Raw genomic sequence first — 14,274 nt, 5'->3', positions numbered from 1 at the left:
ATAAATGAATAAAACACATAAACATACGTAAAGTGGCTAAGTGTGTGATGGGTGGCTATGTTTATTCTTTTTAGGATTTTAATTCAGTGAATCTTTGTTGAAGACTTGCAGGAGGAAGGCATCGTGTAGGAAATGAAAAGGTTTAATCACAGTCCCCACCATTATGCAGCTTTAGAGTTTAGTAGGTTAGGGGACAGATGTCCCACAGTAGAAAGTGCTGAACGCCTTTTATGAGGGTTATCATGAAAGTACTGCGTATGCTCAGAGGAGGGAAAGTTTCCCTAGGACTGGGGAAGCTATATGCTAGGGAGAGCTTGGTGCTGCGCGTCAGGAACCTGAGCTCTAGAACTGGTTCTACCACTGATTTGCCCCTGTAGGCTTTGTGGAAAAAGAATATCACCAGCCATTTCAATAAACAAAGGATGTTGTGGCCATCAAGCCATCAGCCAACACAGTTGCCGCCCCTCCCCCGCACTGTGCACCCTGAGGGAGTTCAGGATGGAAAAAAAACAGGATACTGGCCCTAGACAGTTAAGGTGCATTCCAAAGGAATGATTTTGATGAGCCCAGACTCTTGCATCTTTCTATAGGTAGAAAAGTGCTAACTTCATTAACTTGAGATGTCTGGCTTTTAATGAACAGTAACCTTTTAAAGTTCCGACTACCTGGTTTTTGTTGCAAAAGCTCCTAAATATCCTGGCTCCTTCCTTACCTCTTCAGCATAGTCCCTCAGAGCGATCTGAGAGGCTGCCTTTTAGGCTTAAGTCCTCAGTATGTTCGTCCAGAAAACATAATTCTCAATTTTTAGGTTGTGCCTTTCTTGTCAGTCCACAGTTTGTAAATTAAACTCCCCCAGATTTCTATTGTCACTTTGAAACTCCAGGGGTTAGAGGGACCATTAGGTTTCTTGGGACAATGCCCTCCGGCATTCCCTATTTCTTATTGCTACTCGCCCCTACACCCCCTCGTTCTGTGGGTCCCTCCTCTCCTGGAGGCGGGCCGGAAATGAGGGTGGTCACTTTAAGAGAGCCCTCAGTGTCGCGCGCCCGGGGAGCCCCAGGCGGGGGAGCAGAGGCGGGGCTCCGGAGACCCGGGCTTCTCACGCAGCCGGGGACGCCGCTGCCTCAAGGCGCTCGCAGCCAATGAGGATGGAGCCTGCCGGGACGCATTACAAGGGCGACTGGCCCGAAGCCTCCCGCTTCGGGATGAATTAGCGGCGGGTTCTGCACGGAGGTTGTGACCCCCAGGGATTCTCCAGTTCGCCCACGCGCTCCCCGCGGCGTCGCGCGTGGTCCTCTGCTGGTCACAGGTGAGAAGCTGGAACTGTCAGGTGGGGTTTACGGCACGGGGAAAATGGCGGCGGCGGCCGGGGGATCCTGGGTCGGCGGAGGGGGAGCAGCCCCATGGGCTCTTCCACCCGAGCCGCGGGCCTCCCTGGGCTGCGGCCCCCTGTAATGGTTACTTGACGGGGAATTGGGGTCACCACGCGGGTGGCGGCGCCGCCGGCTCAGGTGAGAGGAGGCACGGGGAGGCGACTCCCGGAGGCTAGCGGAGGCGTCGGGGGCCGCGGAGCGGCTCGGGCCGGGTCGACGTGGCCGCGGGAGGAGGAGGGCCAGGTATCTGATAGGTGTTTACAAAAGAGCACCAAGACCTTACTGATCCAGATCTGGGCGGGTCCGGAAGCTGCACCGCTGCGAACACAGTCCAGGCTCTGCCACTGTTAAATCAGATGTGCCAAAGGTCCCAAGTGGCTGTCACGTGCGAGGCTTGGACGTGAGCTGTGGAGGGACAGGGCTGGATCTGGCTTATTTGTGTATCCTCCAGGCACCTGCCTGTAGGTGCCAGAGTGGCAGTGCCACGAAAGGAAAGGTAGGCCCTAGCCAGGGGCTGATGTCAACTCTGATCGTCAAGGTGAATCTGAGCTCCTAGTTGTCCATTTGAAGAGAAGAAGTAAAAAGTTCGGGCGCTTAGTTGTTGGAGAGACGTTTTGCTTCCTTGTGCTAATCTGGTTCCGGTGGGTTCCCCGGGAGCATTGCCTCTGCCTTCGAAGTTCATTAACTCTATTCCGTGTGCGCTTGGCTGCATGTTAAGACTGAGGATTGACATTTAGTTGAAGCCCAGGAATGTAATGAAGATAAGTATAGGTGAAGCTGTTAACAGTAATGAAATTTTGTCCATTCATGTAGGTCCCTTATTTGAGCAAAGACCTGTCATGAAGTATAACTAGTTGGGTTAGTTTTCAAAAAACTGTCTTGATGAAAGCCCTTTTTGCAAAACTGTTATGTTTTTGAGAGAAAAAGAAAAAGATTCATTAAATTTTTTTTCCCTTTTTAAAAAAAGTTCCTATTGCTACATTGTACTTTGATGTGACAGAGAGGTAAATTAAATGACTTTTGTTTTTGGTAGCAGCCTTAATTTTGTGGAGTGCCTTGTTCTGTTATTGAGAAAGCACAGTGGCACTTTTTGTTTATGAGTAGTTGTCTTTGGACTACCTGCTATGCATCAGGCACTGTGAAAATGAGGCTTCTCTTACCTTTTAATTTGAGCAAATGGTGGTCAATTTCTTCCCACCAGGTGCTTAGTCTGGCTGTTGCTGACAACCAAGGGTAAACAATGGGGAAAACCCAAAAGAATCTTTCTAACACACTGCATCTGTGGAGATTTAGTCAGTTTAGTCTGGGGCTGGGGTTAGGTGTAGTTTCTAGTTCTTACTCCGCCACCTAAAATATCTTAGGGAAATCATATGACCTCTCTTATCAGTACTTTATCTCTGAAATGGACAAAGTGATTCTCCAAGCAATCTCACTGTGCTGTTGTGAAAAAAAAAAAAAAGTATTTGTAAAAGGGCTTAAAAAAGTTAAAAGCACTGTGTTGACAGTTGACATTTATTACTATGCATTTACTCCTCAGGCACTGTTCCAAGAGCCTTATAAGGGCTCATTCACCCAGCAACATTGTTTATCATCTTTGTTTTACACTTGAGGAAGCTGAGGCACATTGAAGTTTTAAGTTGTTTTCCCCAAATTGCAAGACTAGCATTATGATGCCAGACTATGTTCTTAACCACCATGCATACCATCTTCCTGTATCATGCAGATGTGATATGTGTAAAGGTGATATATATGAACAGACTTTCAATGAAGTAATTTTGTTTGTGGTCTTTTAGTTGTATAAATAATAACTGATTAATTCCCTTGGCATCCAGTAGTGATTTATATGGTGATGATTCCAGTTACTTTGGTTAAGTGGTATATTCATCCCACCATTGATGCCCATTAATTTTAAAAGTATTTTTTTGGGCTTCCCTGGTGGCGCAGTGGTTGAGAGTCCGCCTGCCGTTGCAGGGGACGCGGGTTCGTGCCCCGGTTCGGGAGGATCCCACATGCCGCGGAGCGGCTGGGCCGGTGAGCCATGGCCGCTGGGCCTGCGCGTCCGGAGCCTGTGCTCCGCAACGGGAGAGGCCGCAACAGTGAGAGGCCTGCGTACCGGGAAAAAAAAAAAAAAAAAAAAAAAGTATTTTTAAAAATTAATTAATTTAATTTTTAAATTTTTGGCTGTGTTGGGTCTGTTGCTGCGCGGGCTTTCTCTAGTTGCGGTGAGCGGGGGATACTCTTCGTTGCGGTGTGCGGGCTTCTCATTGTGGTAGCTTCTCTTGTTGCGGGGCACGGGCTCCAGGTGCACGGGCTTAAGTAGTTGTGGCATGCGGGCTCTAGAGTGCAGGCTCAGTAGTTGTGGCTCACGGGCTTAGTTGCTCCACGGCATGTGGAATCTTCCCGGACCAGGGGTCGAACCCATGTCCCCTGCATTGGCAGGCGGATTCTTAACCACTGTGCCACCAGGGAAGTCCCTAAAAGTATTTTAAAGCAAAGAGTTGTTAGTAATTTCTAACAGGAAGCACAAATCTATAATTGAGGAAGGTTTTAGTTTTTTTTTTTAACATCTTTATTGGAGTATAATTGCTTTACAATGGTGTGTTAGTTTCTGCTTTATAACAAAGTGAATCAGTTATACATATACATATGTTCCCATATCTCTTCCCTCTTGAGGCTCCCTCCCTCCCACCCTCCCTATCCCACCCCTCTAGGTGGTCACAAAGCACCGAGCTGATCTCCCTGTGCTATGCGGCTGCTTCCCACTAGCTATCTATTTTACATTTGGTAGTGTATATATGTCCATGTCACTCTCTCACTTTGTCACAGCTTACCCTTCCCGCTCCCCATATCCTCAAGTCCATTCTCTAGTAGGTCTACATCTTTATTCCCCTCTTACCCCTAGGTTCTTCATGACATTTTTTTTCTTAGATTCCATATATATGTGTTAGCATACGGTATTTGTCTTTCTCTTTCTGACTTACTTCTGCATGACATTACAGAAGTATGTATGACATTACATTCTGTATGTATTACTTCTGTTATACTCTGTATGACAGACTCTAGGTCCATCTACCTCACTACAAATAACTCAGTTTCGTTTCTTTTTATGGCTGAGTAATATTCCATTGTATATATGTGCCACATCTTCTTTATCCATTCATCCAATGATGGACACTTAGGTTGCTTCCATGTCCTGGCTATTGAATATAGAGCTGCAATGAACATTTTGGTACATGACTCTTTTTGAATTATGGTTTTCTCAGGGTATATGAGCAGTAGTGGGATTGCTGGGTTGTATTGTAGTTTTATTTTTACTTTTATAAGGAACCTCCATACTGTTCTCCATAGTGGCTGTATCAGTTCACATTCCCACCAGCAGTGCAAGAGTGTTCCCTTTTCTCCACACCCTCTCCAGCATTTATTGTTTCTAGAGTTTTTGATGATGGCCATTCTGACCGGTGTGAGATGATATCTCATGTAGTTTTGATTTGCATTTCTCTAATGATTAATGATGTTGAGCATTCTTTCATGTGTTTGTTGGCAATCTGTATATCTTCTTTGGAAAAATGTCTATGTATGTCTTCTGCCCATTTTTGGATTGGGTTGTTTGTTTTTTTGTTATTGAGCTGCATGAGCTGCTTGTAAATTTTGGAGATTAATCCTTTGTCAGTTGCTTCATTTGCAACTATTTTCTTCAATTTGAGGATTGTCTTTTGGTCTTGTTTATAGTTTCCTTTGCTGTGCAAAAGTTTTTAAGTTTCATTAGGTGCCATTTGTTTATTTTTGTTTTTATTTCCATTTCTCTAGGAGGTGGGTCAAAAAGGATCTTGCTGTGATTTATGTCATAGAGTGTTCTGCCTATGTTTTCCTCTAAGAGTTTGATAGTTTCTGGCCTTACATTTAGATCTTTAATCCACTTTGAGCTTATTTTTGTGTATGGTGTTAGGGAATGTTCTAATCTCATACTTTTACATGTACCTGTCCAGTTTTCCCAGCACCACTTATTGAAGAGGCTGTCTTTTCTCCACTGTACATTCCTGCCTCCTTTATCAAAGATAAGGTGACCATATGTGTGTGGGTTTATCTCTGGGCTTTCTATCCTGTTCCATTGATCTGTTTCTGTTTTTGTGCCAGTACCATACTGTCTTGATTACTGTAGCTTTGTAGTATAGTCTGAAGTCAGGAGCCTGATTCCTCCAGCTCCGTTTTTCGTTCTCAAGATTGCTTTGGCTGTTTGGGGTCTTTTGTGTTTCCATACAAATTGTGAATTTTTTTGTTCTAGTTCTCTGAAAACTGCCACTGGTAGTTTGATAGGGATTGCATTGAATCTGTAGATTGCTTTGGGTAGTAGAGTCATTTTCACAGTGTTGATTCTTCCAATCCAAGAGCATGATATATCTCTCCATCTATTGGTATCATCTTTAATTTCTTTCATCAGTGTCTTATAATTTTCTGCATACAGGTCTTTTGTCTCCTTAGGTAGGTTATTCCTATATATTTTATTCTTTTTGCTGCAGTGGTAAATGGGAGTGCTTTCTTAATTTCACTTTCAGATTTTTCATCATTAGTGTATAGGAGTGCCAGAGATTTCTGTGCATTAATTTTGTATCCTGCTACTTTACCAAATTCATTGATTAGCTGTAGTAGTTTTCTGGTAGCATCTTTAGGATTCTCTATGTATAGTATCATGTCATCTGCAAACAGTGACAGCTTTACTTCTTCTTTTCCGATTTGGATTCCTTTTATTTCCTTTCCTTCTCTGATTGCTGTGGCTAGAACCTCCAAAACTATGTTGAATAAGAGTTGTGAGAGTGGGCAGCCTTGTCTTTTCCTGATCTTAGTGGAAATGGTTTCAGTTTTTCACCATTGAGGACGATGTTGGCTGTGGGTTTGTCATATATGGCCTTTATTATGTTGAGGAAAGTTCCCTCTGTGCCTACTTTCTGCAGGGTTTTTATCATAAATGAGTGTTGAATTTTGTCGAAAGCTTTCTCCACATAGATTGAGATGATCCTATGGTTTTTCTCCTTCCGTTTGTTAATATGGTGTTTAACGTTGATTGATTTGCGTATATTGAAGAATCCTTGCATTCCTGGAATAAACCCCACTTGATCATGGTATATAACCTTTTTTAAAAAAAATTTATTTATTCATTTATTTAATTTTTGGCTGCATTGGGTCTTCGCTGCTGCACGTGGGCTTTCTCCAGTTGCAGTGAGTGGGGGCTACTCCTTGTTGTGGGGCGCAGGCTTCTCATCGTGGTGGCTTCTCTTGTTGCAGAGCACAGGCTCTAGACGTGTGGGCTTCAGTAGTTGTGGCTCACGGGCTCTAGAGCGCAAGCTCAGTAGTTGTGGTGCACAGGCTTAGTTGCCACGTGGCATGTGGGATCTTCCCGGATCAGGGCTCGAAACCATGTCCCCTTCATTGGCAGGCAGATTCTTAACCACTGCGCCACCAGGGAAGCCCCAATATATGATCCTTTTAATGTGCTGTTGGATTCTGTTTGCTAGTATTTTGTTGAGGATTTTTGCATCTATGTTCATCAGTGATATTGGCTTGTAGGTTTCTTTCTTTGTGACATCTTTGTCTGGTTTTGGTATCAGGCTGATGGTGGCCTCGTAGAATGAGTTTGGGAGTGTTCCTCCCTCTGCTATCTCTTGGAAGAGTTTGAAAAGGATAGGTGTTAGCTCGTCTGTAAGTGTTTGATAGAATTCGCCTGTGAAGCCATCTGGTCTTGGGCTTTTGTTTGTTGGAAGATTTTTAATCACAGTTTCAATTTCAGTGCTTGTGATTGGTCTGTTCATATTTTCTATTTCTTCCTGATTCAGACTTGGCAGGTTGTGCATTTCTAACAATTTGTCCATTTCTTCCAGGTTGTCCACTTTATTGGCATACTGTTGCTTGTAGTAATTTCTCATGATCTTTTGTATTTCTGCAGTGCCAGTTGTTACTTCTCCTTTTTCATTTCTAATTCTATTGATTTGAGTCTTCTCCCTTTTTTTCTTGATGAGTGTGGCTAATGGTTTATCAATTTTATCTTCTCAAAGAACCAGCTTTTAGTTTTATTGATCTTTGCTATCGTTTCCTTCATTTCTTTTTCATTTATTTCTGATCTGATCTTTATGATTTCTTTCCTTCTGCTAAATTTGGGATTTTTTTGTTCTTCTTTCTCTAATTGCTTTAGGTGCAAGGTTAGGTTGTTTATTCGAGATGTTTCCTGTTCCTTAAGGTAGGATTGTATTGCTATAAACTTCCCTCTTAGAACTGCTTTTGCTGCATCCCATAGGTTTTAGGTCGTCGTGTCTCCATTGTCATTTGTCTCTAGGTATTTTTTGATTCCCTCTTTGATTTCTTCAGTGATCACTTCGTTATTAAGTAGTGTATTGTTTAGCCTCCATGTGTTTGTGTTTTTTTACAGATCTTTTCCTGTAATTGATATCTAGTCTCATAGCGTTGTGGTCAGAAAAGATACTTCATACGATTTCAGTTTTCTTAAATTTTCTTAAATTTACCAAGGCTAGATTTGTAACCCAAGATATGATCTATCCTGGAGAATGTTCCATGAGCACTTGAGAAAAATGTGTATTCTGTTGTTTTTGGATGGAATGTCCTATAATATCAATTAAGTCCATCTCGTTTAATGTATCATTTAAAGTTTGTGTTTCCTTATTTATTTTCATTTTGGATGATCTGTGCATTGGTGAAAGTGGGGTGTTAAAGTCCCCTACTATGATTGTGTTACTGTCGATTTCCCCTTTTATAGCCTTATGTATTGAGGTGCTCCTATGTTGGGTGCATAAATATTTATAATTGTTATATCTTCTTCTTGGATCAATCCCTTGATCATTATGTAGTGTCCTTTGTCTCTTATAATAGTCTTTATTTTAAAGTCTATTTTGTCTGATATCAGAATTGCTACTCCAGCTTTCTTTTGATTTCCATTTGCATGGAATATCTTTTTCATCCCCTCACTTTCAGTCTGTATGTGTCCCTAGGTCTGAAGTGGGTCTCTTGTAGACAGCATATATGTGGATCTTGTTTTTGTATCCATTCAGCCAGTGTGTGTCTTTTGGTGGGAGCATTTAATCCATTTACATTTAAGTTAATTATCGATATGTATGTTCCTATTGCCATTTTCTTAATTGTTTTGGGTTTGTTATTGTAGGTCTTTTCCTTCTCTTGTGTTTCTTGCCTAGAGAAGTTCCTTTAGCATTTGTTGTAAAGCTGGCTTGGTGGTACTGAACTGTCTCACCTTTTCCTTGTCTGTAATGGTTTTAATTTCTCCATCCAATCTGAATGAGATCTTTGTTGGGTAGAGTAATCTTGGTTGTAGGTTTTTCTCCTTCCTAGCTTTAAATATGTCTTGTCACTCCCTTCTGGCTTTCGGAGTTTCTGCTGAAAGATCAGCTGTTTACCTTATGGGGATTCCCTTTTGTGTTTTTGTTGTTTTACCCTTCCTGCTTTTAATATGTTTTCTTTGTATTTAATTTTTGACAGTTTGATTAATATGTGTCTTGGTGTGTTTCTCCTTGGATTTATCCTGTATGGGACTCTCTGTGCTTCCTGGACTTGATTAACTATTTCCTTTCCCATATTAGGGAATTTTTCAACTATAATCTCTTCAAATATTTTCTCAGTCCCTTTCTTTTTCTCTTCTTCTTCTGGGACCCCTATAATTCAAATGTTGGTGCGTTTAATGTTGTTCCAGAGTTCTCTGAGACTGTCCTCAGTTCTTTTCATTCTTTTTTCTTTATTCTGCTCTGCAGTAGTTATTTCCACTATTTTATCTTCCAGGTCACTTATCTGTTCTTTTGCCTCAGTTATTCTGCTATTGATCCCATCTAGAGTATTTTAAATTTCATTTATTGTGTTGTTCATCGTTGCTTTTTTCCTCTTTAGTTCTTCTAGGTCCTTGTTAAATGTTTCTTGCATTTTGTCTATTCTATTTCCAAGATTTTGGATCATCTTTACTATTATTATTCTGAATTCTTTTTCAGGTAGACTGCCTATTTCCTCTTCATTTGTTAGGTCTGGTGGGTTTTTATCGTGCTCCTTCATCTGCTGTGTGTTTTTCTGTCTTTTCATTTTGCTTATCTTACTGTGTTTGGTGTCTCCTTTTTGCAGGCTGCAGGTTTTGTAGTTCCCATTGTTTTTGGTGTCTGTCCCCAGTGGCTAAGGTTGGTTCAGTGGGTTGAGTAGGTTTCCTGGTGGATGGGACTAGTGCCTGTGTTCTGGTGGATGAGGCTGGATCTTGTCTTTCTGGTAGGCAGGTCCACGTCTGGTGGTGTGTTTTGGGGTGTCTGTGGCCTTATTATGATTTTAGGCAGCCTCTCTGCTAATGGGTGGCGTTGTGTTCATGTCTTGCTAGTTGTTTGGCATAGGGTGTCCAGCACTGTAGCTTGCTGGTTGTTGAGTGAAGCTGGGTGTTGGCGTTGAGATGGAGATCTCTGTGAGATTTTCGCCGTTTGATAGTATGTGGAGCTGGGAGGTCTCTTTTTGACCAATGTCCTGAATGTGGCTCTCCCACGTCAGAGGCACAGGACTGGCTCCTGGCTGCAGCACCAAGAGCCTTTCATCCACACAGCTCAGAAAAAAAGGAGAAAACGTAGAAAGAAAGAAAGAGGATAAAATAAAGATAAAATTAAATAAAGTTATTAAAATAAAAAATAATAATTATTAAGAAAAAAAAATTTTTTTTTAATAACGAAACAAACAAACAGATGGACAGAACCCTAGGACAAATGGTGAAAGCAAAGCTATACAGGCAAAATCTCACACAGTAGCACACACATACACACTCATAAAAAGAGGAAAATATAATATATCTTGCTCTCAACGTCCACCTCCTCAATTTGGGATGATTCGTTGTCTATTCAGGCATTCCACAGATGCAGGGTACATCAAGTTGATTGTGGAGATTTAATTTTCTGCTCCTGAGACTGCTCTGAGAGATTTCCCTTTCTCTTCTTTGTTCGCACAGCTCTCCGGGTTCAGCTTTGGATTTGGACCCGCCTCTGCGTGTAGGTCGCCTGAGGGCGTCTGTTTCCCACTCAGACAGGACGGGGTTAAAGGAGCAGCTGATTCGGGGGCTCTGGTTCACTCAGGCTCGGGGAGGGAGGCGTACGGAGCGGGGTGAGCCTGTGGTGGCAGAGGCCAGCGGGGTGTTGCACCAGCCTGAGGCGCGCTGTGCGTTCTCCCGGGGAAGTTGTCCCTGGATCATGGGACCCTGCAGTGGCGGGCTGCACAGGCTCCCGGGAGGGGAGGGGTGGAGAGTGATCTGTGCTCGCACACAGGTTTCTTGGTGGCGGCAGCAGCGGTCTTAGCGTCTCATGCCCGTCTCTGGGGTCCGCGCTGATAGCCGCGGCTTGCGCCCGTTTCTGGAGCTCCTTTAAGCAGCGCTCTTAATACCCTCTCCTCGCGCACCAGGAAACAAAGAGAGAAGAAAAAGTCTCTTGCCTCTTCGGCAGCTCCAGATTGTTTCCTGGACTCCCTCCCGGCCAGCCGTGGTGCACTAAACCCCTTCAGGCTCTGTTCACGCTGCCAGCCCCAGTCCCGAAGCCCGAGCTTCATCTCTGCCCGTCCCCCCGCCTAGGGGCTTCTAGTGTGTAGAAACCTTTCCTCCTTCACAGCTCCCTCCCACTGGTGCAGGTCCCGTACCTATACTTTTGTCTGTTTATTCTTTTTTTCTTTTGCCCTATCCAGGTGTGTGGGGAGTTTCTTGCCTTTTGGGAGGGCTGAGGTCTTCTGCCAGCATTCAGTGGGTGCTCTATAGGAGCACTTCCACGTGTAGATGTATTTCTGATGTATCTGTGGGGAGGAAGGTGATCTCCGTGTCTTACTCTTTTGCCGTCTTCTGCAACCGGCAAGGTTTTAGTTTTTTATTAAACTCTTTAAAAGAATACTTTGCTGAGTGATTTTTAAAAGACTACTTGTGTTAGGTTCATTGCTTTGACATATTTGTACTAATTTTTCTAGTGTCTATTTATAGAAAGAAGGTGACATGAATAAAAGTGGCTGGGACATTCATTCTTTCATTGAACCTTTCATGGAATTGCCCTGCCAAGTCCTTGGGATGTAAAGATTAATTCCTGATCCTGAGTGAGAAAAACAAATAAGTGATTCACTAATACAGGCTATAAAGACTCAGGTATAGTTGTTGTGGGTACAGAGAGCTGCAGAAACACATACTAGGGAACAGATGCTTCTTCTGCTGGGGTCATCCTGTGCAGGAAAGGAAGGAGCTGATTGCAGGATAAAGGAAGGGACTTCTAGCCAAAGGAGGAAGCAGTGCAAAATTAGGATGAGTAAGAGGGCATGGGTGCCCAGGTGTCAGGCCAGAATTTTGCAGGAGTTGCTAAGAAAGAAGCCAGGAAAGGTTAGGGCCAGACTGTGAATTCTCAGCCAAGAGAGTGACTTTATCCTGTGGGCAGTGGGACCTATAGAGGATCTTAATCAGGTGAGTAATGTGGCCCACTTTATGTTCTAGAGCCGGGACTTCGGTGGTGATGGGGTCAAAGACAAAATGTAAGGAAGAGACCTGTCAAGGGCAGTTCCCATACTCTGGACAAAAGATGGTGAGGGAGTGAAGCAGGGCATTAACTGTGACAGCAAAGTTCAGAGTCCACCACACATTTGGAAGGCAGAATGGAAGATTGACTGGGTGTGAAGAATAACTGGGTGGGGGAGGGGAGCACCTGCTGAGCTAGTAAAGAGAAGACTATGCTGTTATATTTGTTCATTTTGGTTTTTTGGTAACTATGGTTGGAGAAAGGAGATTCTGTTAATTAATTTAGGAAAAAGGATGGAGCAAAGAGTTCTTTGTTACTGGTTTTCTGGAGAATTGTAAACCCTCTGAGGTTGTTGGGTGAAATAAGGTGTAATAGAACCTGACTTAACAGAAGCCTCTAGGCTTTTGATTTCTGAGACTACAGAACACTTAATTATATCATCAAAGTCAGTAGGGTCTAGTATAAAGTGGCCCATTGGAGGAAAGCCCCTCAAAGGGAGTGGGAAGAATCATCTAAGGTATGTTTGGGGTAAAATGTTAGAATAACAGGTGTTAGAGGGTTTTTCTCACTTTTTTAACATTATGTTTTTAATGTATTTGTACAGAAGTCATTATAATATGGAAGTAGTCACAGATGAATCCTCTAGTTGTAAAACTGATTTCCGCTCAAACATTCATAACAGTAAAGTTGTCTTTCACCAACAACATAACATGAATGCATTTCAAATCGACTGCAAGTTGAAATTGTAAACCTTACAAAGGTGCAGGAATTCATGAATTCAGAGCAAGGTTGAGAACCATTCAAACCATAAGCACAAATCAAAGAACTACTGAGTAGAGTAGGCACAGATTTCTTTAAAAAGACTTAAAGCAATGACTGTAACAATGATTGATAAATTTGACTTTGTTAAAATTGAGAATTTCTCTCCACCCAAAGACACCATGAAGAGAATGAAGGGCAAAATACAGACTGGAAGAAGAAATTCTCAATTCATCTCTCTGACCAAGGACTCACATCCAAAATGTATGTGTATTGTGTAAAATTAATAAGAAAAAGACAATTTAATTTAAAAATGCACAAAAGTTTTGAATAGGCACTTTCTAAAAGAGGATCTCTGTATGGCCAGTACGCATATAGAAAGGTGTTCAATGTTATTAGTCAGTGGAGAGTCACAGGCTCTAGAGCACAGGTTCAGTAGTTGTGGCACACGGGCTTAGTTGCTCCGCGGCATGTGGGATCTTCCCAGGCCAGGGATCAAACCCATGTCCCCTGCATTGGCATGGCAGGCGGATTCTTAACCACTGCGCCACCAGGGAAGCCCCGTGGTAAGTTTTGAAAATAGGAAGTATGAGTCCTCCTACTTTGTTCGTCTTTTTCAAAATTGGGTTGTCTATTCTGGGTCCCTTGTAAGTCTTTATGAATTTTAGAATCAGCTTGTCAGTTTCAAGAAAGAAGTCAGCTGTGGATCTGATAGTCAGTGATTTTTTTTTTTTTTTTTTTTTTTTTTTTTTTTTTTTTTTTTTTTTTGCGGTACATGGGCCTCTCACTGTTGTGGCCTCTCCGGTTGCGGAGCACAGGCTCTGGACACGCAGGCTCAGCGACCATGGCTCACGGGCCTAGCCGCTCCGTGGCATGTGGGATCTTCTCGGACCGGGGCACGAACCCATGTCCCCTGCATCAGCAGGCGGACTCTCAACCACTGCGCCACCGGGGAAGCCCTAGTCAGTGATTTTTAATACTATATTCATTGAGTTGTACAACCATTACCACAATTAATTTTAGAACATTTTTATCACCTCAAAAAGAAACCCTGTATCCATTAACAGTGACACCTCATGTCCCCTCATCCTCCCATCTTTGACTTAGGCAAGTACTAATCTACTTTCTGCCTGTTCTGGACATTTCCTTTAAGTAGAATCATATAATATGTGGTCTTTTGTGACTGGCTTCTTTCACTTAGTATAATGTTTTTTTTTTTTTTTTTTTTTTTTTTTTTTTTTTTTTTTTTTTTTTGCGGTATGCGGGCCTCTCACTGTTGTGGCCTCTCCCGTTGCGGAGCACAGGCTCCGGACGCGCAGGCTCAGTGGCCATGGCTCACGGGCTTAGTTGCTCCGCGGCATGTGGGATCTTCCCGGACCGGGGCACGAACCCGTGTCTCCTGCATCGGCAGGCGGATTCTCAACCACTGCGCCACCAGGGAAGCCCTCACTTAGTATAATGTTTTAAGTGTTCATCCCTGTTGTAGCATGTAACAGTACTTATTTCCTTTTTATGGCTGAATAATACTCCATTGTGTGGATATGCCACATTTTATTTATCTACTCATCAGTTGATGGACATTCAGGTACAAGTTTTTTGTGCAGATGTATGTTGTAATATTTTTTTTTGTTTTG

General features: G+C 42.9%; 1 protein-coding gene across 10 annotated transcripts in view; it reads left to right on the top strand.

Moving 5' to 3' along the window:
• Positions 1 to 1,051: 1,051 nt before the first annotated feature.
• Positions 1,052 to 14,274, top strand: part of LCLAT1 (lysocardiolipin acyltransferase 1) — a 201,947-nt gene continuing 188,724 nt past the window's right edge. For 3 of the 10 annotated variants that reach the window (XM_067007872.1, XM_067007870.1, XM_067007869.1), the window contains exon 1: positions 1,052 to 1,309. The gene's annotated coding sequence lies outside the window, so the exon portion shown is untranslated. The remainder of the gene's footprint in view (positions 1,310 to 14,274) is intronic. The other 7 variants (XR_010835591.1, XM_059079636.2, XM_067007876.1 and 4 more) reach the window with 4 other exon arrangements.

Source organism: Kogia breviceps, chromosome 11 (assembly GCF_026419965.1).
Source record: "Kogia breviceps isolate mKogBre1 chromosome 11, mKogBre1 haplotype 1, whole genome shotgun sequence".
Taxonomy (NCBI): Eukaryota; Metazoa; Chordata; class Mammalia; order Artiodactyla; family Physeteridae; genus Kogia; species Kogia breviceps.
Note: the sequence above shows the minus strand (reverse complement) of the source record. Positions and strands in the feature narration are given on the sequence as shown.